The 25,719-nt window shown below is 39.4% G+C and overlaps 1 long non-coding RNA gene across 2 annotated transcripts; it reads right to left on the bottom strand.

Annotated features, from left to right (window-relative positions):
- Positions 1 to 1,276: 1,276 nt before the first annotated feature.
- Positions 1,277 to 11,091, bottom strand: LOC144304784 (uncharacterized). Of its 2 annotated transcripts, XR_013371756.1 has the most exons (4): positions 10,985 to 11,091; positions 10,632 to 10,750; positions 3,786 to 3,871; positions 1,277 to 1,546 (listed from the first exon to the last, which is right to left on the bottom strand). It is a non-coding gene; the product is annotated as an uncharacterized LOC144304784 (long non-coding RNA). The 2 variants fall into 2 exon arrangements; XR_013371753.1 differs by lacking the exon at positions 10,632 to 10,750 and having other exon boundaries at positions 10,985 to 11,077.
- Between the last annotated feature and the right edge of the window lie 14,628 nt (positions 11,092 to 25,719).

Raw genomic sequence — 25,719 nt, 5'->3', positions numbered from 1 at the left:
AGAGCCAAAATGATGTCTCCCCTCACTTCTTTGTGACTTCCTCTGTACTAAGCCCCTATTACTGGAACAACCTGATAGAATCGTGGCATCCTTGATTTTAGCAGTAGATGGATTGGGAATATTTCACAAATAAATTCCACAATAGTTGGCTTTTCCTTCAAAGCTATAGCAAATGAGAGCATTTTTTAAAAGATCTTATTTATTTACTTGACAGAAAAAGAGCGAGACAGCACTAGCAGGGGGAAGGGGTAGAGGAAGAAGCAGGCTCCCCACTGAGCAGGGAGCCCCACGTGGGGCTCTATTCCAGGATCCTAGGTTCATGACCCAAGCCAAAGTCCGATGTCTAACCAACTGAGCCACCCAGGAGCCCCAAATTAGAGCATTTTAAATGTGATTTCTGGTTTTATCATAAAACTCTAATCAGCACAATTGGAAAACCATCACAGTAGGAACACATTAAGTGTAGGAGGAAAATTGCAGTAACTGACATGGGGCTGTGGATCCAACTAATCAACTATGTCTACTGGATCCTGCAAATTCCCCCAAATGTTTGCTTTATTTTGTGCTACATTAAAGGAACTCCGAATCATTTGGAAGAAAGGAAAATGCATATTTATTCACAAAGTGTGCTACAGTCTGGGCCTACTAGAAACCATCCTATTTATGATGGCAATTATGACATTGATGAAAATAATAAGGAAGGAAACATACATCCCAATAATAACACACATTTGCATCCATGTGAAGAGTCCACCAGTGTTCAAATCATGCATATATATTGACAGGGTTTGGTGGGAGGAAACTAACTGTAGAATGCTTACATTTGTTAGAGTGATGAGATTAGCAGCCTGTGCTCTCCCAGTAAGATCATTTGACAGACTTTCTTGGTTTCGAAGTATATACTTTGTGAATAAATATGCATTGTCCCTTCTTCCAAATGATTCAGAGTTCCTTTAATGGTTTTCCAGTTGTGCTGATTAGAGTTTTAAGATAAAACCAGAAATCACATTTAAGATGCTCCAATTTGTGGCTCCTGGGTGGCTCAGTTGGTTAGGCGTCGGCCTTTGGCTTGGGTTGTGAACCTAGGATCCTGGAATAGAGCCCCACGTGGGGCTCCCTGCTCAGTGGGGAGCCTGCTTCTCCCTTTCTCTCTGCTACTCCTCCTGCTTGTCCTCTCTCTGTCAAATAAATAAAAAATCTTGAAAAAAAAGAAATTGGGACAGTGAAGGGAAAACATTCCACTTACAAATGACATAAAAAAAGTTTTTGACATATTTGTAAGGTTTATTGTTTGCTTTTGTTTCTTTTGTTTGTCTTCTTTTTTCATCAAAAGTGGCTAGATAATCCTGACAAATGTTCATCCATGCAATGCATGCAGAGTCAATACTTTCATTGCTGAGTTTGGCCATTGCCAATTCACTGTTCCCCAGCTAACCCTCCCTGACCTTCAATAACAGATAAAACCAGGGCTCAGTCACACCTTGGAAGAAACAGGTACCGGTGCCATCATCAAGTAGCTCATTGTCAGTAGATAAGAGAATGAACTCTGTAATGCAAGAATGATACTATTTTTCTTGTTTCAGGTTTTGGAACACATTTTCTATCAATTTTACAGTTTATTTGAAATCAAAGCTTTCCATCACAACCCTACTCCTTTGGGCTCATCCTACCAATTTACATTAATTGTGCACACTTACGAGAAAGAAAAAAAAAACATTAAAAATAACGACCTCCATTTTGACAATAGCTTAAAACTCTTGTACTACCATCAACCACATTCTGCAAATTCCTGCCTCTTGGATCTGTTCCCTGTTTTGAATCCTACTTCTGTCTCCTTACACTTGTCATCTGATGTCATTTCCTTGAGACACCTCACCTTTTTTAAAGGAATTTGTTTGATTCATCTCTAGATTCTCTCCTCTGTGGATGCCTGCTCAGGCTTTTCATGCTAACTCCAGCCTTGTAAGTCTTATCCTGATTTATTTCCATAGTTGGGTTTCACATGACTGAATTAGTTCCTAGGTACAAGTTGGTACTCTCCCAGAAGTGAAATGTTAAGCAGATTTCAGTGGTGTTTGCACACATCTTAAGGTGTGATAAAATGCCATACACACATATACAGACACTCAATAATACATATAAAAATGGCTGATATCCAAGTAAGTTCTATAGTCTAGTTAGTATTTTCATGCCAGTGTTAATCTCTTGGTTTTGATGACATGTTAGTTATATAAGACATTAGCCTTGAGGAAATTTGGAAAGTTTAAGCAAACATCAGCATGATCATTAATAAAAAGGGACCATATGACACCTGGCTGGCTCAGCAGTTGAGCGTCTGCTTTCAGCTCAGGACGTGGTCCCAAGGTCCAGGATCGAGTCCCACATCGGGCTCCTTGCAGGGAGCCTGCTTCTCCCTCTGCCTGTGTCTTTGCCTGCCTCTCTCTCTCTCTCTCTCTCTCTCTCTCTCTCCCCCTCCACCCTCTCTGTGTCTCTCATGAACAAATACGTAAAATCTTAAAAACAAACTATAATTTCAGATTACCAACATTACTCAAACCCAGCTCCACAATTTAATAGCTATATAAACTTGAACAAGTTCTAATATGTTTCTAAATCTGAGGTCCTTGCTTCTAAAACTGGAGTGAAAATAATGCCTACCTCTTAGAAAACTTATGAGAATTGAATGAAACACTGAATGCAGACAATAGAGTAGCCCTTGGCATACAGCAAGAGCCCCAACTAGTCTTCTTTCAGGTTGTGTAGTATAATGATAGTGGAAATAAGAGTCAACTAGCATACTCTCTGCAGAATAGGTCTTGACAAAATCAGCCAATGCACAACTTGTCAATTGAATTTCCATATTATTTAATAGAAAACACTACACAGACTCTGTGCTCTTTGAAATGACTTATGAATGTTCGGTATCATGATGCAGTAGTGAGAATGCAGTTACAATAATGGCAAAAGGCCATCTGCTTGATTTACAGAGAAAAGTGTATCAGTGTCTCTAAATAGTTCTTATTGGACTATTCCTTTTAAAAGAAAAATACTCATGAGAGACATAGAGAGAGAGGAGGAGATACAGGCAGAGGGAGAAGCAGGCTCCCCACAAAGAGCCTGATGCGGGAGTCGATCCCAGGACCACAAGATCACGCCCTGAGCCAAAGGCAGACGCTCAACCACTGAGCGACCCAGGCGTCCCTTATTGGACTATTCCTATTTTTTTTTAATTCCACATTTGAGCCCTAATTTCCTACTGTACCCAAAGATAAGTTTAATCTGACCTGAGAATGTTGAATTTGGTCTAGGGCCCAAACCTTAAATCAAAAGGATCCACTTCTCAAAAAATTCCTTGGACTTTGACTGACATTCTATTCCTTAAAACAAAAAGTGACTTCATTTGGTAATGGCCAGCATGTGAGCTGTTACAAAGGCTATACGATGAAGCTGTAGTGCACTTAATGTATTTCACAGTGAATAGGCAGTTGTCATACTAGTTTTATTTATAATCTTGCCCCTGTCCTCTGACAGCCTTGGAGGAAAACAAATTCAGGTCTCCAAAAAACATGACAAAATAGTTGCTAAAGCAATTTCCTAAATGATTCTGTTGAAAGTGCGTTTGAGATTCACATGAAACTATGGAGACCTGGTCTAGGAATGCCACTTAGAGAAGCACAGATATCAATGTCCTTTTAAAAACAATCAAATAATGTTACAAATACCTAGTGAAAAGTAGGTCATGCTACTTCATGAATATTTCATTATACACATAGGGAAAAATGTACCTTAATTCTTTGGGAAATCCAATTTTCAATATTCTTTCTTGTTATTTATTCTAAGTCTCACATGCTTCCAAAGGCAGGTTTAATGACTGGGTTAGAAAAATAACAGTTAAATCAAATGAATATTGAAACATTATGATTGCGAAAGTTAAATAATATTATGTCCATATGGTTGGATTATCATTTAGCCATTTAAGCATAATGTTGTGAAAGTAATTATGGTGTAAGACTAAGGAAAAAAGAAAAGTGTGTATGTGGGAGGGTGTGTTTGAGAATCATTTTAACTTTTTAGAGAAAAGTACATAGAAAGTGGACATGATGAGTATATTAAAAAATTTTTAATATCAGCTCATAAGTGTTGAAGTTCTGGGAATTTGGGGGCTTTTTATATGTTTCTCAAGTCTTAATAATTTCATAGAAGGAGTAGACATTGCTTTAAAGGTACACATGTCCATATACATATATATGATATTTTGAAATCTTAAAGCTATTGAAGAATTGCTGAAGATAAGAGTGGAATCAATTCTCCAACACCCTACAAAACCTTTGGGCCGGCTACATAATTTATAAAGCTCAGTAAAAACTGAAACTGTGGGGATTCTTGTTCAAAACGTATTAAGAAATTCAAGGTAGTGTCAACAGATCATTAAGCCAAGCATGGAGCCCTGTGTGGCTATCTAAGTTGCATGCCCATGAACAATGCTTTCTTCTTACTCATAATATTTATGTTTCCATCTTTCCAGCCGTCTGGTCTTTTTTGGCTAAAGATTCCTTTATTTTCAAACCAACCACTATAACTCTCTAAGCCTTTGATCCTTTTGTGCCTTTGGTTACTCACCACCTTTCATTTGGAAATGACTTTCATATCTGGCTTTTAGTAAACTTCTTTTCAAAATACCCTTAGCTGTTGCAATATAATACAGAGCTCTGTTTTTCTTGAGTTGTTTTGTTTTTTGGGGGGGAAGACAAGGGAAGGGCTTGTGTATGGCACAATATAGTGTGTCCAGTGTACCAAGTGCTGAATCCTATGTATTAGGTGGAGGACTCTGAATAAATTATGGCCTTTGCCTCAAAAAGCCTATAAAACTAGGAGGAGACAGAAAGCAAACAGAAAATTTCAGTAGCAAGACTTTCTATTTTTTAGAACAAAGGAGGGCTAGAGGAAAAATAATGGATCCAGGCAGGAAGAAAGGAGATCATCATATACTGTTACTGAGTACCCACTTTTAATCAAAAGCAAACTTTTGCCTATCAGAAATCTTGCAGTCCATCTCCACTTGCAAGAATTCTGTAAGAATTCAATAATCTAGAATGCTTCTAGATTATACAGAGCTATTCATGTTTCTCACATACTTGATTACCACCTCTTTCCCTAAGTGACTGGAGACCAAAGTTATCTATAATGCAGCCCTAACATGAGGAGCAGTCGGCAAGTAGGGGCATGTCAGATGGAGGATAGATCATGTCGTAAGTGTTACCTTTTGGATTTTATATTTTATTGTGCAGTGCTTCTGGCAAAATCAAACCTGGAGATCACTTGAAATTATTTAAGAATTAACGTTTTCCTTTATAGTAAACTTTCATAGGCAATAAGAACGATAAAATTCCTCATAACAGGAGACTGAAGTTAAACACCAAACCTTTAACTAGAGTCCGTGGAAATAAACTGCCCATCTTAAAATAAGTGAGCTTTTGGAAGTACTCAAATGTGTAGACAACCCAAAGAGAATATCTGGGTTCTTTGTTGTTGTTATTAGTATGTTGGCCTCAACATAACTCTTCCTTCAAGATGTGCTAAAATACATGCCTGTATCATCCTGCATATATTAATACTATATCGATTTATTAATGGAGTAATTGATGCTTCCATTATCCTAGATAAATAAGTTTTTCATATTTTAGTTTTTAAGTAAAATTTTCCAAACCTTTATCATATTTTAACTTATATGGAGCTGTTATACTATTTGATATATAAAGTTTAAAATATTATTTTTTTAATCATGAACTGCTTATTGATATCAAATAGCATAATGGTGAGAGAGAGTAAGACTGACTGTAACAGAGAATGATGTTGTTGGGAATGTTCTAAATATTAGTTTAAGTGGTGATTATGTGGAAGTATTCATTTGTCAACACTCATTAAATTATACTTAGAATCTGTACATTTTATTGTATACAGGTTATGCCTCAATAAAAAAAAATCTTTAAACTAGGGACTAAAGGAGTACTTGGATGGCTCAATCAGTTAAGGGTCTGACTATTTCAGCTCAGGTCTTGTCCTCAAGGTTGTAAGTTCAAGCGTTGCATTGGGTTCCACACCAAGCATGGAGGCTATGTAGAAAGAAAGAAAAAGAAAAGAAAAAAGAAAAAAGAAAAAAGAAAAGAAAAGACAGGACTAAAGTAGACTCTTAATTAAAAAAAAAAAAAATCCAGTCAAGAAATGGGCAGAAGACATGAACAGAAATCTCACAGAGGAAGACCTAGACATGGCCAACACGCACATGAGGAAATGCTCCGCATCACTGGCCATTGGGGAAATACAAATCAAAACCACAATGAGATCCCACCTCACACCAGTGAGAATGGGGAAAATTAACAAGACAGGAAACAACAGATGTTGGAGAGGATGTGGAGAAAAGGGGAACCCTCCTGCACTGTTGGTGGGAATGGGATCTGGTGCAGCCACTCTGGGAAACTGTGCAGAGGTTCCTCAAAGAGTTAAAAATAGACCTGCCCTACGACCCAGCAATTGCACTGTTGGGGATTTACCCAAAGATACAGATGCAGTGAAACGCCGGGACACCTGCACTCCGATGTTTCTAGCAGCAATGGCCACGATAGCCAAACTGTGGAAGGAGCTGATGCTGAATGAATGAAGACAGATGATGGATAAAGAAGATATGAGATGTGTGTGTGTGTGTGTGTGTGTGTGTGTGTGTGTGTGTGTGGATTTCTTAGCCATCAACATGGATGGATGGAACTGGAGGGTATTATGCTGGGTGAAATAAGTCAGTCAGAGAAAGACAAATATATACTATTACTCACATGTGGGATATAAGAAATAGTGAAAGGGAGCATAAAGGAAAGGAGGGGAACTGAGTGGGAAAAAATAGAGAGGAAGACAAACCATGAGAGACTCCTGACTCTGGGAAACAAACAAAGGGTTGCAGAAGGGGAGGTGGGCGGGAGGGATGGGGTGACTGGGTGACAGACACTGAGGGGGGCACTTGACGGGATGAGCACTGGGTGTTATACTAGATGTTGGCAAATTGAATTTAAATTTTAAAAAATGTTAATTAAAAGCAACAATTTAAAAATTTAAAACCATTTAAAACAATTTCAAAATTGCTTACCAAAATAAAAATAATAAAAAGACTAATCAATGGATGTCTATTGCCAAATATTAAGAGTATTTTATACTTAAATATTAAGGATATTCTCTATTCAGAATAGCCTTTTCAGGATACGATGACTTGTTGGCTGTTTACAGCCTGATTCTTGAAAGTCATGTGAATTTTCTCATAGCCTGCAGCAAACTAAATGAATCATCTTTTTTTAAAGATTTATCTATTTTGCGAGAGAGTGCGTGTACACACGAGGAAGAGGAAGAACGAGAATCCCACGCTGACCCCCTGCCGAGGATGGAGCCCAACACAGGGCTCTATCTCAGGACCCTGAGGTCATGACCTCAGCCTAAGCCAAGAGTCAGACACTCCACAACTGCGCTACCCAGGCGCCCGCCAAATGAACTGTCTCAAGCAAAAAAATCTATTGACATAAATTGGAGTGTCCAAAGATTTTCCAAAGTAAGTCTCAGCCCTAACTGTGCTTCACTTAGGACAAGGTTATTTAATTTGATCACTAAATCATTAAAGAAACACTCACCTTGGCCTATCCGACAGCGTTTAGATACTTAATTGTTGTCAACAAAACCACAGCGCGGAAAGGCCATCGTGGCATCCATCACAGAATTAAACCATATGCCTCAACTTCTCCAGTGGCCGAGACATTTGCAGTCCGTCTTTCACATTCAGTCAGTTATAAAACCTCACTGAATATCTTCCATTTCTACAGAAGCTTCGCCATTTATTCCTCAGCTGCTCCCATGTGCACGGAGGTAATGACCTCCTGACTGCTGCTTTGCTTCGAGCTCATCACCTCCTCACAAGTGGGGAATCCATCCCTCTCACACGTTGGTAACCTTCCCTCCCAAGCACACGTCTGATTACACCATTACCCATTTTCTGAGCCGACACAGCAGCCTTGGATAAAAGTGCAATGTCTACCTGTAGACTGATTTGGCTACCACACATTTTCTGATTCAAAAATCAGCTGGTGTGGGGTTATACACAAATCAAGAGAGCCAGGCTCCGCTTCCTTCATCTCTCATTAGATAACTGGGTAGACAGGTAGATAGGCATATATAATATAAGCGATTTTTTTGAATTGAAAACCCCTTTTCTCTTCCCTGATTTTCTAACCGCAGAACTGTATTTTTGGCAAGAATTCCCCAAGGAGTTGCATAGTCGCTATAGGGACAATTGGTAAGGATTACTTTTTTAAATAAAGGATTAAAATATCTGGTGAATTTCTTTTGCACTGGAAAATACAGACCATGTTATATCTTTGGCAGTCTTTCGTGTGTGTGTGCGTGTGCACGCGCTTGTGTATACACATACGCACACACAGCCTGCTTGTGCTTCGTACGATCCGTATGTATCTTACACCTATAATTCTGTACTTTTGAATGCAGTACCCTTGTTTTAAAACAGCAGTTCTCAGCCTTTCTTACAGATTTGAATATCCTAGAGAATTCTAAAAACTGACACCCTCAAAGAGTTTCACGTAATTGTTTCGAGCGGTGGCTTTGATGCTAGGAGTTTCAGAGTCTTTTCAGGTGATAGGATTGTTTGGCTCAGTTTGAGAACCACTATTTTAGGGACTTGCTTTTTGAAATACTTGAAAATAAAGCACGTAACTTTCCTGCAGCGATTTGCATTGGCCTGAACTTCCTTATTCATTATTCATTAAGAGTAAAAGTCATGACCAAGATGCCTCTGGATCCCAAAGTCAACTCTGGTGGATTGCATAAAGCAGATGAAGGTGCTACCCACAGGCTCTCTCCACAGTCTGTTTACTTAATGACATGCTCAGTTTTGCAGTGAAGCCAACAGCAATTATAGAAAGAAGAGGGAAACACTTGGGTGTCCTCAGGCATCCGAGAGACTAAGTGAGGAAACCTACATAAAATACCTTACAGAATAAATGCACAACAAATGTCAGCTCCTATCTGATCTTTGGCTTCCCCAGCAGTGAATTCTTCAAATTGTATACATTAAGTATGTGCATTTCATGTATATCAATTATACTTCAATAAAGCAGTTTAAAAAATTAAAAAGCATATGCAATGCATCTCCTCTAGGAAATATCCTTTTGGGTCTCATAAAAGGATTTTCCCCTAAGCCCAGGATCAGCAAACTATAGCCAGGGGCCAAACCTGACACACTGTTTGTTGTGTGTATGGTGTAGCCTGTGAGCTCAGAACGGTTTTTACAATTTTTCAATTTTTGTGAAGGAAAGAGGGTTAATTATATGAAGTTCAAATTCCAGAGTTCATAAATAAATGTAATGGGAACAAAATCATTCCCACTTTTGACCATGTTGTCCGTGGCTCCTTAAGTACTACGGTGACAGTGCCGAGTATTGCGGTGTGACTAGGCCCTATGGCCCTCAGGGCCTAAAATATTTACCATGTGGTCTTTTACAGGATAACTGGGGCAGCCCCTGGTCTAAAAGCAGTTGGGAAATAACAGGTTTATACCCTGGAAGTCAGTATCTAAAACATTTAGCCCATCCTGCCCTCCCTGTACCAAGAAGAGATCAAGCAATTAGAGTCGCAAGTGCCACTCTCAATTTGTGCAAAATAAAGCTGATGAGGTAATAAGGACATTTCAAAGAGAAAAAAAAATGATGTAACTTGACTTTGAAAATGACACAAAACAGATCAGGCAAAGAAACTTAAAACCTTGGAGCAATTAACATCCCTATTCAGATACAAGCAGCAGAGTTTGGGTATTAAGAGTTTCTTTCTGCTAGGAAACAACGCTGTTGCTCAACAGGCAGAGAAACTATCGGGAGAAACGAGCTGGAATATGAGGTAGCTGAGGTAGCTATCATCTGTCATACCAATAAAGAAAATAACATCCTTGAAAAGAAAAAAAAAAAAAAAAACTTTATGGGCCACCAGGGTGGCTCAGTAGGTTAAGCATCTGCCTTCAGCTCAGGTCAGGATCTCAGCTCCCTGCTCAAGGGGGAGTCGCCTTCTCCCACCCCCTCTGTCCCTTCCTCCACCACCCTCCCCATCCCCGCTTGTGCTCTCAATCTCAAATAAATAAAATCTTTTTTTAAAAAATCACTGTAGGGGGACACCTGGGGGGCTTAGTGGTTGAACATCTGTCTTCAGCTCAGGGCATGACCCCAGGGTCCAGGGATTGAGTCCCGCGTTGTGCTCCCCACAGGGACCCTGCTTCCCCCTCTGCCTGTGTCTCTGCCTCTCTCTCTCTCTCTCTCTCTCTCTGTGTGTGTCTCATGAATAAATAAATAAAATCTTAAAAAAATAAAATAAAATAAAAATCTTAAAAATCACTTTCAAGATATTTGTTATTTGTTATCACTGGTCACCCGTGAGTCCCACTTTATTGTAGAGAAACATAATGGACTAAAATCTGATGTCTAAAATTATTTCACATTTGCCTCTCGGATAAATCCATTAATAAGAAAGAGGTTTGGGTAGTCCGGTTGGTTAAATTCTCTGTATCTGTATGGCTAGGCCCAGTTGTTTGCTCCAACCTCACTCTATTGTTGTGAAGGTATTTTGTAGATATGATTTGCATGTATATCACTTGACTTCTGATCCCTTCAGATTGACTTCCATAATGGAGGTAGGCCTCATCCAGTCAGTTGAAGACCTTTAGAGCAAAAACAGGGTTTTTTTTAGAGAAGAAAGATTTCTATCTCAGGACTAATGTAGAAATTGTGCCTGAGATTCCTGCCTGCCAGTCTGCCCTAACCATTTGGGACTTTCCAACTCTCGTAATCACATGAACCGATTTAAAAAATAACAGAGATAGATAGATGATAGATGATAGATAGATAGATAGATAGATAGATAGATAGATAGATAGATGATAGATAGATCTTACTGTTTTTTGTTTCCTTTTGTTTTTCTGGCACTCTCGCTGATATAGTGTTTCTTCCACTGGCTCTGGTTCTCTTGCAAGGTCAAGGCATTGGCATGGCTCCATTGTGATCTCAGCTCCCATAACATGGCCTCCTGCACCCTCTCCTGTCTATGTGCTGGTATAATTACCACTTCCTCTCTTTGCCCTTTCAGTGCTACTGATAGCAACAGAGCCCCTTTTGTTCTACCCCAGGGATACCGCGTGCATCTTTTGGCTTCCCTGTTTCTAAAGCACACATTTGAAACAGTCCCTTGATTGATCTCTCCTTGGATTGCCCTAAGTAAGCATCCTACGTGTTTTCTCCCTGGACACTGAGCATCCTAGGTCCAGGTCCATTTCTCCCTGGACCCTGATAGAATACTTACAGAATTATCAAAATAAAATAAAGTCTTCGTAAAGTACCGAAAATGATCCCTGTCCTGTATTAAAGTCTTCAGTAAAATGTTAGCCATCAATTAACCTGAATGCTCCAATTTAATCTTCATTGCAGCGGCTTCTAAACATTCAGTTTCTGCACTGATAAATATTTCTGAACATATTAAAAATCCCTCCTCATCCTTCCAAGGTTCTGCTGAGTCTCTCTCTAGGGGACCCCAGCCGTATCTTGACAGTGATTCAAAGGCTGCAGCAGTCTCAAGGTCAAAGATCCTGCTTCTCCAGAGGCCCAGGGTCACTTTGCCTGCTCAAGAAGGGCCAGTTCCCTCCAGGCCATAGGGAAAAGAAACATCTTTCCAGAAGCAGAAACAAGGAAAGAGATCTTCTAATTTAATTGGGATGGGAGTGGAGGTGGTGTGCAATGATCCACTCCATTTGGTTTAACAAACAAATTGGGTTGCACCATTTGGGGGAAGATAATCAAATTGTATTTTTAATTGCCCCCCCACACACACACACATTATTTTTCACTTAAATGTGACAATAAAAAAGTACACATTTTCAGAGTATCTCTAGGAGGAACATCCTTTTATCCTTCTTCCTCATCCCTGATCCCATCACAATTGCCACCATTTTCCCACCTGCCTTCACAGCCCCTAATAACTATTTTCCAGATGAGCCTAAGTCATCTTCCTAAAACAAATATATGATCAGGTTTCTCCTCAGATTGACCTATGTTTCTTGGTCTCCACTGTTCACAGAATAAAATAGAGGTTCCTCAGTATGACCTCCAAATACATTTATAGCCTTATGTTCCATTCATCTCAACACCTTGGGGTTCTTCGGGCATCTGGATATGCTTTAGAGGTTTACTTTGTGGGATTTCTGTTTGTTTGTATTTGCTTCTCCTTTCCCTTGGTACATTGTCTCTGTACCCATCCTCTGTTTATATATCCACCTTCTGCTGCTCTTTCAAGCTTCTGCTCAGTCAGAAAATAGTCTTGTCTGTGCCCCAAATCTAAGTAGGTGCCTCTTTGTGTGTATGTCTGTCACCATAGCTTTCTGCAAAGACCCATACCACTACCCTTGTCACTACAGTGGCACCCTCAGCTTATTTTCTTGCACTGTCCCATTCATCCCTCTGAGTCACAGTTGTTTTGATATAAAGCAAGAATGGATAAAGCCTCAAGCAAGTTAATGGACAAATGGATGAACATACTCATGAGTCATGCAATACCCACATTGACTCTATTATTATTATGACACTTATAATTAAATTTAGATTTTTCTCTCAAAAGCTGTTCATCAGTAACATTTTTCTGAAAGCCTTTGTCTCAGCCCAACTTAGATCTTTCAACTAACGTTTTACTCCCTGGCCAGAGTCCTCAGGATTCAACCAACATGAAAAGCCCCCATTTTTGTATCTTTGTTCATGATCTTTAACCTATACTTCCTTAACATTGAACTGCATCCTTCAAAGTTGGGATAAAAGCAATTGATCATGAGTCTTTACCATATTCTCTGGTCACTCTGAACTTTCTTATCTTGTCATATTTAGTTACTTTTTGAAAGAGGGAATATATAACCTAAAGATAACTCAATTTGAGTGATGGCTCAACCAACCCTGTAACTTTAACCTTGGAAAGTAGTCTGTAATCGCTGAAGCTTTGTTTTTTATCTGGAATGCCGTTGGTTACAGTCTACTTATTTTGCCTCTTGGTTTTTAGAACTACAAGGAATTAGGTGTGTAAGAGCAATCGGTACAACCTTGGCATTTGACAGGGGGCATTCATTAAGTATATATACACCTTGATATCAAATTATTCTGGAAATTCATTGGTCAATCTACTGTGACTTAAATTTTCAAAAATCTGCTTTTCATTTAAAAGAGCTACTGGGATGCCTGGGTGGCTTAATGAGTTGAATGTCTGACTCTTGTTTTTGTCTCAGGTCATGACCTCAGGGTCCTGAGATTGAGCCACACATTGGGCCTCCATGTTTAGTGTGGAGCCTGCTTGGGATTCTTTTCCCCGCTCTCCCTCTGTACCTCCCCTGCTCTGTAAATAAATAAGTAAATAAATAAGTAAAGTCTTCCAAATAAAAATAAAATAAAGGCTGCTTAAAGAGCTTTATGTTTTATTTTTTTAAGTGCTTTACATTTTAAATGAGCTTTACATTCATAATCTTTATAAATGTATTTTCTTTAAATACAATATAGTAATTATGTTGGCAGCTCTGTATTTTGGAAGTACTAGTCTCTTTGAAATGCAATCACCATCTGCTTGCTGTTCACACTTGATTCCCACTTGCTGCTTGACCTGTTTTAAATTGGCACATCCATTTTTATCTTCGGATTTATTCAGTTTATGAGGTCATTGGCTGCATTAGCAATGTGTCTGACCAGTGGGAAGTGCTCATGACCGAGATAAGCCAAACCAGGAAATAGTGGTTCAGCAACTTCAGGACCCTGATGGTAGGAAAAGGAAACAAAGAAAGGAGGCAGAAGGATAGAAAAACAGTAGTTACAGGAAACAGGCCCTCAACCAAGTCCACAAAGAAGAGATTGGACCAATTTGTCTGGAAGCTGATCAAGTTGCAAAACCTTTAACTTTGAGCACATGGAGGGCAGAGTTTGATGCAAAAGGACAATTATTTTGCAAGCAAAAGCAACAGCTGATGATAGGGGTTTTCAATGGTATTTTAATTAATGCAATACAAAGTGACTGGAATTTCAACTGCATTTCTTTCTTTTTTAACTTAATATATAGTTTATTTGAATTCTAGTCAATAAGAACATCAGAAATCAAGCTTCCTTTCCATCTTTTGACCTACTACCAAAAATAGTTCAATAGGCCCAGCAATAACAACTTGCTTTTGCAGTTTTGGTAACAGAGTAAGGAAGAGGTGCTCTTCTTGGGAAAAACAAAGGAAATCTGTTTGAAAATAAATCTATTGTTCTGTATTTCTATGTGTAAAAAGCTAAAAATGTTGATTTGGCAGTTATTTGATAAATAGAATTTGTCTTTTTTTTTAGTTTTTATTTATTTATGATAGACACACACAGAGAGAAAGATTGGCAGAGACACAGGCAGAGGGAGAAGCAGGCTCCATGCACCGGGAGCCCGACGTGGGATTCGATCCCGGGTCTCCAGGATCGTGCCCTGGGCCAAAGGCAGGCGCTAAACCTCAGCGCCACCCAGGGATCCCAATAAATAGAATTTGTAAAGAAAGTTTACTAATGGTGCTCCAACAGATTTTATTTTGGTCTAGGGTAGTTGCGTTAATCAAATTAGTCATTCATGTAATTTCTGAAACTTAGCTGTTGTTGTGTTTGAAACTTACATATACCTAAAATTGTCATAGTTGTTTTGTTTTTGCAATTCAGGTCATTAGTGTCATATTATGTTCAATAGCAGGAAAATTTTTTTGAAAAAAAAAAACTTATGGAAAACCCAAAGGTTAAAAAGAGGGGTGGGGGCGAGACCCTATTGCAGTCAGAGCTATTTTAAATGAAATTCGGTGGGGACTTTAGATTGCATCTATTTTGAAAATGATTGAAATTCTATTTTATTTCTTTCTGAGAAGAGAACCGTAACCAGGGAATTCTATATGATTCTACAAAGTTGTTCAGCAATAGAGCAAATTTAAAGCCTTTAACTTAGAATTTAATATTCTCCCCAAATATGTTGAAAGGGAAGTTCCTAGATCAAATCCATCAGACTCCTCCTTAACACATGATAAACATATGCTAAAGGATCCTGAGGCATATCTTAGATTTACGAAGTCAAAATCATTTGGAGAAGGGCCCAGGATTTGGCATTTTATTAACTCCCTATATTATTTTTAATATACGTTAAAAATTAATAAGTCTTGATTTTTTTTTATCCCACAGAGTCTTCTTTAACTCTGTTTTGTAGGCATTGCCTCAAATTTGCTCTCATCCATTTACTCATTTGTTTCATAATTTTTAAAGTGCTTATAGTGTATTGTGTATTATACCAGGTGCTGGCCCTACAATGTTAATCAGAGCATTCAAGGTCTCTTCCCTCATGGAACATAAAATAAAGTGAACATTAATGAAGCTACTCAAACAATTTGACAGATAGCCAGTAGGGTTCTTTGCAATATTTCTTTCCTCATAAAGGGACACTTGGGACCCGTGGGCTGAAATGAAGGATTTCCTTGATGGTGTTACCCCTTCCCTAGATTTTCCCGAGACAATTTGCAGCCTTCTCATGGTGGTTCATAAAAGCGGCTTTGCATTTAAAGTAATTTTCATTGATTATTTTTTCTTTGTTTCTTCCTCTTTTTAATTTTTTTTCCTTTATAGCCACCAAGAACTTCTGTCTCTTGGTAGCAGCGGCACTACATGAGTTACCATGGCAACAGTGCATTTGGGGGGATAACAAAAGTAAATATGCATGTACTATGTCAGCACATCAGTTGCTAATTCCTGGTGGAGGTCTGAAATTGTGTACGGCAGGCTTTTGCTTTGAAAATGGTCCAAGATTTGTTTTTAAATATATTTTGTTAATTGAATAGTTGTAGCTTATTCATTAGAGTCAAGGAAGACACTTTTTTAACAGTCATTTAAGAAGGGTCAGATAGAGAAGAAAAATGTATCCTTTAAAGACGACAACTGTTTAATGAATCTAATAGAAGGAGCTAAATTAGGCATGGTAAAAAGATCAAAATGACATATAATTTTGAGTCATGGACTCAAAAGTCATATACTCAAGGCTTTTGCATTAATCTTTTAAATTCAGGGAGCCAAGAAGAAATACAGTAAATATTTGTTAAATAATAGCATTCTCTGTCAGAAAAATAAAGAATATGGGACCAAAGAGGATCACAGAGCACCATCTAGTCCCAATTAACACAGTGAGTCAGAGACAAAGCCCCAGCTAATCTGTCTCTTCTCACTGTAAATCTACAATTTCCCTCCCTGAGTGTTGGAATGGTACCGTTTAGCAAATAGGGCATGATGATCACTGGTCTCATTCTCTTTCTGTTCCTTATCCTGCTGCCATGGCCACCACCTCATAACCTATTACCTCTAATATTTCAGTAGGCCCCAAATTCTTTGTCCAGACAGCCCTCTTTCTTTACCTCCTTGATCTATCTTCACACTTCCAGGGTAAAATGTCACGTTTTCAAAGCACGTGACACACGCCAGGATGCTTTTGCTATTTAAGGTCTTTCCTGGGGTGGACTCAGCCTCGCTCTGTAGGATGGTCTCCCATAGTAACTCCCCAAAGCCTGTTGCTCCACAGCTACCATATTACTGGCTGCCCCATGAACATTCCAATTCTTTTTCATGTTTCTGCAGTTTTGTGTAGTGGAGCCATCTTTTGATGCCTGCCACTTTTGCCTTGCTAGAAAAACTATGCATAATTTAGCACACTGTCCAGAAAACACCATCCTTTTGGTATCTCTCCTGAATTAATCCCAAGTGCCAGCATGGATAGCTGTTTTTGTTTTTCAGATCACATGGCACTTTGTGCTCATCTCTCTTAAGTTTTCATCATGTTGCAATTATGGGTTTACAGCTCTATCTGTGTTCAGGAAGAAGTCCCATGTCTTGTCTGACCCACCTTTTAGTATCCAGGGACAAGGACGGAACGTGGAATAGTGAATAACTGAATGAATAGTCAAACCTTCTGAGTTGTAGAATGATTGTTTTTTATACCTATCAAGCAGGAATTGTACATAGAGACAAAAATTCTTTTATTCTCTCCCTTGCTATAGACCTCAAGAGAGTCTGCTGATGGGGAGAAAATAAATATTGCTTCATCTCTCTCCCTATCAACTGCTTGTCTGTAATAGATCCATTTTCCGAGGGTCAAAGCTACTCTAGACCCAAATGAAATGCACAAAGGAATGACTAACTGTCCCTTGTATAATTTGCATCACTAGACAACTGTACTGGTAAAGCCCTTTTCAAACCCAGAACTGATATTCTACTCTTTAGAATTGTCGGTCCAAATTCCGCCATTTGGAATCATAGAGCTTAAATTTCCCGTCTTTTTCTACATGTGGACCTTTCAGTGCTTGCTTGCATTAATTATATCTAGTGTCCAGACTGTACACTCTTCGTCCCATCAGCTTTTTATCATTGGGCAACAGTTCCTTGTTCATCCTGCCTGCATCACCTGTAAGCAGTAACCTTGCCAGGGTCTTGAGTGATCAGTTTTAGCTGGAATGATGAATCCTGAAAATATCTAGTTTTAAGAAAGAGAGGTTGAAAAGTATTATTATAAGTTTTGATGGTAACAACATAATTAAACAATAACAGCCAGTTATTGGTTTTTCCCTCATGGGCCAGGAACTGTGATCATCACTTCACATATATTGTCTCATTCAGACTTTAAAAACAGACAAACAAAAATCTGAAGGAGATATGAATACCCCAATTTAAGCAGTGAGAAAACCGGGCCTAATGTTGAAATATCTTGCCCAAGGCGTTACATCTTGACATCAGTAACTCTAAATATTATGTTGTTTTCACAGAAAATCAAAATCAACTCCTAGACCTTCCTTACTCTATTTGCTCTACTTTTTAAAATCTATGAAAATAAATTCAAATGCTGTATGAAAATAATTAAATTATTACACTAGAATTCCATTGCATATATTTGGGTGCCCATTGGAATCCATGAAGGGCATGGATATATAGGAATACGAGGAGAACAAATATAAAATACCCAGAAGAATGAATGCTGTTTCTCAATAGAATCTTGACCAGCAGCAGTTTGCACAATGCGGTTTTTATATGCTCTTGTCTTCTGTGACAAAGGCTACTTCAAAAGGCACGTTGGGGAAAAAAATTATCATTTTGATTGTGCTGCAAAATACATTTTTCATCTGAAATATACTATGTTGCAATGAAGACCAACCGATGAAAATTATTCTTGGAAGGCTGATTATTGTTTCAGATGAAAAGGCTCAAGGATAATTTTGCAAACTGTAACTGCTGTGGAATGTTAGAAGTTTTGAATCAACTTTGCCTTCCTAGGATATTTCACACCGAAAGGCAAGGAAGTGATATCTCCAAAACATTCATCCTTCACTCAGACCCCACAACGGCCTTCATCTCCTAAAAATAAAGCACAGTTACGATTCTTTTGCACACTGAAAATTTATCATTTTCTTTTGAAACTCCAACCGTTCTCCTGGCAAGAGTTGTGACTGAAGGAAAAATAATAATTAAGTAAATGAAATTAAATAAACCAAAACCAAAAACATTTAAAAAAAAAAGGATAGGAAATAAGATGGAATATGCAGAAAATTCTATGGTAAGGAAAAACAAGAGAGGGATTTGAAGTTGCTGCCTTCCAGCGGAAACCTTTTGAGCAAAGAAGTCATAGAAAAATGGGTGAATTGGGGAAGGAAGAAAAAAGAGATAGAAGGTAGAGTAATAAAATAAACCGAGTGTTCTCTGTTAATCTCATCAAAACTGAGGCCTAGGAAAAATTTCATATATGTAGTTGGACACTGGTGTACATACAAATCTTAAATTCCATTTCAAGGTGTTCACAGAGTTTCCAAAGCTTTCCTGGGTACTTTCTGGAGCCCAGAAAGCGTGCACACAGAAGTGACTCTGTGTGCTCCACGATGTTTTTTTTTTTTTTTTGCAGTAAAATATAAGTTTTATCTATTGTTTTACATATAAGGAAATTGAAGGTCAGAAATGTTTCTTATATCCGAGGTCTACTAGTCAACAGAATAGGAGATTTAAATATCAGATTGTCAGGGTACCTGTTGGTTCAGCTGGTTAAGCCTCTAAATCTTGATCTCAACCCAGGTCTGATCTCAGTATTGTGGCTTCAGGCCCCATGTCGGGCCCCACATTGGGCATGGAACCTACTTTGTTTAATTAATTGATTAGTTAATTAATTAATTTCAAATGGTCCGATGTGACTACATGCCCCTCCATATATAATACTTTAATTTGATATTTGTAGACGTGTGTATGTTTATGTGATGTATGTGCATACATGTGTGTATGAAATGAGAAAAAAGAGGGGATCCCTGGGTGGCGCAGTGGTTTGGTGCCTGCCTTTGGCCCAGGGCGCAATCCTGGAGACCTGGGATCGAATCCCACATCGGGCTCCCGGTGCATGGAGCCTGCTTCTCCCTCTGCCTATGTCTCTGCCTCTCTCTCTCTCTCTCTCTCTCTCTCTGTGTGTGACTATCATAAATAAATAAAAATTTAAAAAAAACAAATATTATGAAATGAGAAAAAAGTGATATATTGGCAATGTTTTTGCATTTTACTCTTTTCAAAAAACAAGTGAAAAGCCAGATTACTACCAAAAAGATGGAAAGGCATTAATTTTAACAGTGTTATTTAAATTGACTAATGATAAAAAAAAAAAAAATTGACTAATGATAGATATCCATTAACACATTATAGTAGACACCTATCGCACACCAATTCGTATTTCCATGGTCCCACCTCTCCAGCCACCGCTGTGGCAACCACTGTGCAGCAGCACTTCCCTGGGTCTTTGTCACTATCTCTTGTGTCCTGCCTCAGGATGTCCCTGACACCAAGGCACAGGGAAGAAGTATGAACTCACTCAGCACTCAGGGCTGCACAACCCAGAGTCTTACTGATTTTGAGTAAGGCCTGGAGCAAGAAAGCTTTTTAGTAGATCCAGATGGTGGTGCCAGCTGTGCTGCCACATGACCCAGCACATTCAATAATATACTGTTGTCTAGGCCAGATGAGAGTGGTGTACAGAAAACCCCAAGAGGGGAATCCCAGTTGAGATTCCTGGGACCTAGAGAAAGCCGTGCATCTAGGGCAGAAAACTCCTTGGAATATAAAAGGAAGCTTTTGACGAGCTCTTGGGCCTTGTAAGACTGAAAGCCTGTAAATGGAGGATAGCAAGGATCCATCTGTTCAGAGCTTCCCTTCAAGACTTATTATGAGGTCACAATGGTGCAGCAGCAATCCTCCACAGCAGGCAATGGAAACACCCTGAGCATGAGGCCAGGCTGCTTCCGGGGGTGTATATAAACCACATGTACATGTAGCACAGTCTCCACATCACCTACCTGTGTCACATAATTGCCTGTCCCACAACCCAAACACTCCCTTAACAAACACGTCTTTGTTTGTTTTGACGATCAACTGATGTGGAGGAAAACACGTGGGCCTTGTTCATAAACAGGACAGTGTGATAAATTGCTATAAGGCCGGAATGGACTCCTGCCTTACCAGAAAGCACCCAGGGGTTCCCAAAGAGGAGTGGTGGAAATACTCCCAGTGAGTCGAGCTTTGAATGGAATGGTTGGTCATCAACTTTGTGTGAAGAAATAAGAAGCCTCGGGTGTGGACATATGAGGACCCCCCGCCCCCTTGGAGAAAGCTTGGCCTGTTAAAAGAAGACTCAGAAGGACCAAGACTGAAAGATTAGGACAAGGAAATCTGGGAAAGAGGCATCCCACTGGATTCAGAGGAGACACTCTGCTAACAAATGGATCTGATACATGGATATCAGCTGGCATTTTCTCTCAGCCAAACCAGCGTTAGTGCAATGGCCCATCAGTGGAACGGCCGTTGTGGCAAGGATCAAGATGAAAATGGGCCAGACATCATGGCCTTCTCTCCAGAATGCACAACCTAACTACTGTGAACACCCAATGCCTAACTAACCCACAGCAGCAGAACCCAAGACTGTGTCCTCAAAAAGGATCCTTTTCTTAAATGGACCAGCAGTCACTCGGATGGCAGATTAGCTCCATTGGAAATCTTCTATATTGAAGTCGCAGTGATTTTTCACATAAAAGTTTGCCTTTTCTGCTTGCGGTGCCTTTGGAAGCACCACCCTCCAAATACTCGTAAAATTCCTGAGCTGTTTCCATGATTCCCTGCACAAGAATTCCTCAGACCAAGAGACCGATTTTTTTGGCAGCAAATGTATGACAATAGACCTGTGACCAATGACCTGTTGGTCTCACCATACTCTCCATGATGTAAAAGTACACAAAGAATAATAGAGTTGTCCACTAAAGGTTCATCCAAAGCACCAATTCCGAGATGAGTCTCTGCAGGATTTAGATGCCATACACTCATATGTGAGAAAAGCCACAGGTAGTACCAAGTCCTATGTATACTATGTTTTTTCCTATGCGTACGTACCTATTTAATTTATAAATTAAGCACAGTGAGAGATTAACAAATGAGAAGATAGAACAATTATAGCGATGTCTTGTAATAAAGTTTATGTGAATGTGGTTTCCTTTTCAAAATATCTGGTTGTACCACATGCATCCTTCCTGTGATGATGGAGATGATGAGATAAAGTGAGTTGAACGACGGAGACGCTGTGGCGTGGCGTTAGGCTGCTACTGACCCTCTGATGATTTGGTCCGTCAGTGTCAATTGTGTCCAAGCTGCCGCTGGCTGTGGGTAACTAAAACCGTGGAACGCAAAGCCACAGATAAGGAGTGATTACTGTATGCAAGTGATGGATGTAAGCTACTGTTTTTGCACCAACCAGAGCAGTGGAGTTTCTACGTTGTCCTACTAACGTCTATACTCAATCTTTAGACTCAACGTCTATACTCAACTGCCAGTTCTGAAGGATCCTCTCTGAGAGGCTGAGCTAAATGATGCGAGCTACACTGAGTATTGAAGAGAAAGCTGTACTGCACCCTTCCTACTCCAGCCACTGCTGAAGCAACGGCTTCCATGCACGCTCCTTGAGTTTTACCCAAGTGTCACTTTGCTTTAGACAGACAAATTCTCTCTTCCCGCCCAAGAATTTCTTTGGACCACATGACATGCCCAGGGGAACTCTAGTGGCATCCATGTAGGTGCAAGCAAGAAGTGTTTAGGACGTAAAGCCTTGGGACTCCCTTGAGCAGCCCAGCATAGGTGGACACCCATGGATAATTGTCTTTCCTTTTGGTGCCACACGGTCAGTCTTGTGAGCAGTTGCACCAGGCTCCTCAGAAGGCAAGAAGCAGTAATGACATAGGGCAGCAACCAGTAATGCACTTTATTGGGTTTTTTTCTTCCTTCTTAAATGTATGCCTCGGTTGCTCACTCCTCTACTCTGGAATAAATTCCCAAATAAACTGCCAGTGTGCAAGGTTTTTGTATCAAGCTGTGGTTTCAGGGAACTTAGGTTAGAGCGATTTAATTTTGTTGTTTCTTTTCTTAAAACATAAGCTGTACTGCACATTTATATGTGTTATTTTTATTTTCCTCCAATCAGTGGAAACTAGACCATGGACTCCATCCTATTGTACTCCTAGGCTAGATCAGGGTATTTCTGCTGAAGACTCAGCATTTGATATGGTTTCTGGGATGTGTTGGCTTTCAGGAAGGTTTTGGAATGCTGCCCTCTTTACGGGCTGTCACATCATTTTCTGAATGATAACTTTCTCTGTCTTGCCTTAGATGGTGCAAAAAAATATGTGGTTAATGAATATTAAGCTTTGAGAAGAAGCTGTTATTCTGGATTCAAGAAGGATTGTGGGGGCCCAGGCACTGAACGAATTTTATCAGAATCCGTTTCATCAACTAATACTTGTTATGATCCTACCTTGTACTTCGATATGTGCATTGTCTCTCTTCAGCTTTGCAGTACTTTGAGTTGCACGTTATAATGAACATATCCAAAGCTGCACATTCAATTGCAAAATTGGGATTTGAACCCAGCCCTTTGGACTCCAAGGAGTACATTTGCCTGAATATAATACACTCTATTACTAGAGTACTTTCTATTATGAGGGCAGAGTCTACCTATGAGGTGTACTCAGGGATGTAGAGAAGGTCGCAGTCTTGCCTGAAGGATATAAAAAAGGCTCGTGAATCAGAAAAATTACATCACATTTCATTTGAATACCTTGCAGGTCGATATTTTATAGAGTATATAAAATGACAATAAAAGATAATGGAGAAAATAAAGATAATTCATTTTCTCAGAGGCATTGATCATCAGGAGAGGTCTATTTTCTTTCTCTCTTTTGTACCAAATGGGGAATTTGTTCAATATTCTTAATTTACATAAAATATACAATGCAGTTCGACACTTTAAGTGCTCCTCGCATTTAGTTCATGACTATAAAATCGTTTTCCAGAAAAGAGAAAGTTTTCGGTGTGTTTTATTTACATTTTTCCAAGTCCAACTTTGAAGCCATTAAATGAATAATTCATCAGGCTTGATGTTTAACGACTTCGTACAGCGCTTTTTATTTCAACTTCTCACTTGGTGCACACATTTGCCATACACTTGTCAACAGTCACTTGAGGATTCACCTCCTTTTTTTCCATAAAGCAAGAGTTGAAGCTCAGAAGAGTTTCCCCTCATTACACACAGGCATTAGCCACCTCATGTCATATTGAATGGACAACTAGTCACATTTGCCACCTTCCTTTAATATTTACCAGGGAAGTCAATTAGGTTTGAGTCACAATGATACTGCGCCTGTAATCCACACAGAAGCAGCTCAGTGGAGGGGAACTGCACACGCAGAAAAGCAAGAATGCTTAAATAATGGATTTAATAGAGAAGTGAGTGAGAAGGTACAGGGATGTTTCACAAAGGGATGGCTCCGCGCTGTATACAGGTGTTTAAACTGGGTGCAGCTCTTGAGTTCCCAAACAAAAGACCAGCCATTCAGGGACTTCAGGGGCCATTCAAGTAGATGTTACCTAAGGGTTTTTCACCCGATGTACCAGACACAGTCTGTCTGTGTGTCTGGCCCCACAGATAGAGTATAATATAAAATGTCTTTAGGTTTGGGATATAATCACAATCATTTAGAACACCCAAAGGCAGCATGGCATGGTGGGAAAAAGCCTGTACCCACCTCTACTCTATACTCAATATCTGTGTGACTTGCGAAAAGGACGATGACATCTCTGATTATTTTCCTCAACCACAACAAAGAGGCCATGAAGTAGGGTATTGACTTGACTTGTATTGACTTGTTTTGTAAATAGAATGGTATCTCCATGCAAAGCACGTAGGTAGTGCTTAAAAATAATAGCTATAAATCTATAACTTATCTAATTTTTTCAGTAAGTTGTAAGAAACAAATAATTAGGCAAGGAATTTTAGAAACACTGAATAAGCCTTCCTTCTTTATTATTTCTAGCAACTGCAGAAAGTATGTCTACTTGCCGGCCACAGACTCTTTCAGAGCTACTGTGTGATGGAGTCTTAAGAGGTCATTTTTATATTCCAACAGTAACCTAGTTCTATACAGAAATTGTCTAAAGTACTTTTTTTACCCCCTGGTTGACTTTTTTTTTTTTTTTTTACATTTTTAAAATTTAAATTCAACTTGCCAACACCCAGTGATCATCCTGTCAAGTGCCCCCCTCAGTGCCTTTCATCCAGCCACCCCATCCCCCCACCTACCTTCCCTTTCTCAACCCTTTGTTCGTTTCCCAGAATTAGGAATCTCTCATGGTTTGTCTCCCTCTCTAATTTTTCCCCACTCAGTTCCCTTCTTTTCCCTTATAATCCCTTTCACTATTTCTTATATTCCCCGTATGAGTGAGACCATGTGATGTTTGTCCTTCTCTGATTGACTTACTTCATTCAGCATAATACCCTCCAGCTCCATCCACGTTGAGGCAAATGTGGGTATCCGTCTCTTCTGATGGCTGGAATACTCCATTGTATATATAGACCACATCTTCTTTATCCATTCATCTGTTGAAGGACATTGTAGAGTACTTTTTAAATCATAGATGTCCAAATTCCTCCTGCAGATACTGTGATCAAGTGGATTCTAGGAAAAGACATCTGAATTTCTACAAATGCACTCCAGTAGCTTTGACATGTACCCAGGTTGGAGAACAGCACAAATAGTCCATAACAATTATTAGTAGTGTAGTAATACATATTATTTATTGGATATAGTGTACTAGAACTTAAGCAAAATATTTTACATGTTTTCCCACTGAAACTTTAAATGGTGCTGGTCAGCTCCTAATCATCACTTTGTAAGTGGGGAACCTGAAGCTCAGAGGTTCAATAACTTGCTCAAGCTCTCACAACCAGTGAATGACACAGATGATATTCCAACCCAGGCCTCCCCAGTCCGTAGATGGTAGCTATTCCCCATTCCCAGTAAACACATCATACCCCCTTGCTGAGATTTTCCCTGATGTTAGAATTTGTTTTCAGGCTGTCCAGCCTTAAGTAGTAGGAATTAACACTATAATCTTGTGCTTGAACTCCGGCAGGCCAAATACACCTTTTCATACCAAATATGCACCCATATTCAAGTCTGTGGCTTGGGAAAACCAACCAATCAACAAACAAATGAACAACTGGAACCACTCTGCA

This window comes from Canis aureus, chromosome 3 (assembly GCF_053574225.1).
Source record: "Canis aureus isolate CA01 chromosome 3, VMU_Caureus_v.1.0, whole genome shotgun sequence".
In the NCBI taxonomy this organism is placed as follows: Eukaryota; Metazoa; Chordata; class Mammalia; order Carnivora; family Canidae; genus Canis; species Canis aureus.
This window is presented reverse-complemented; position numbering and strand designations above follow the sequence as displayed.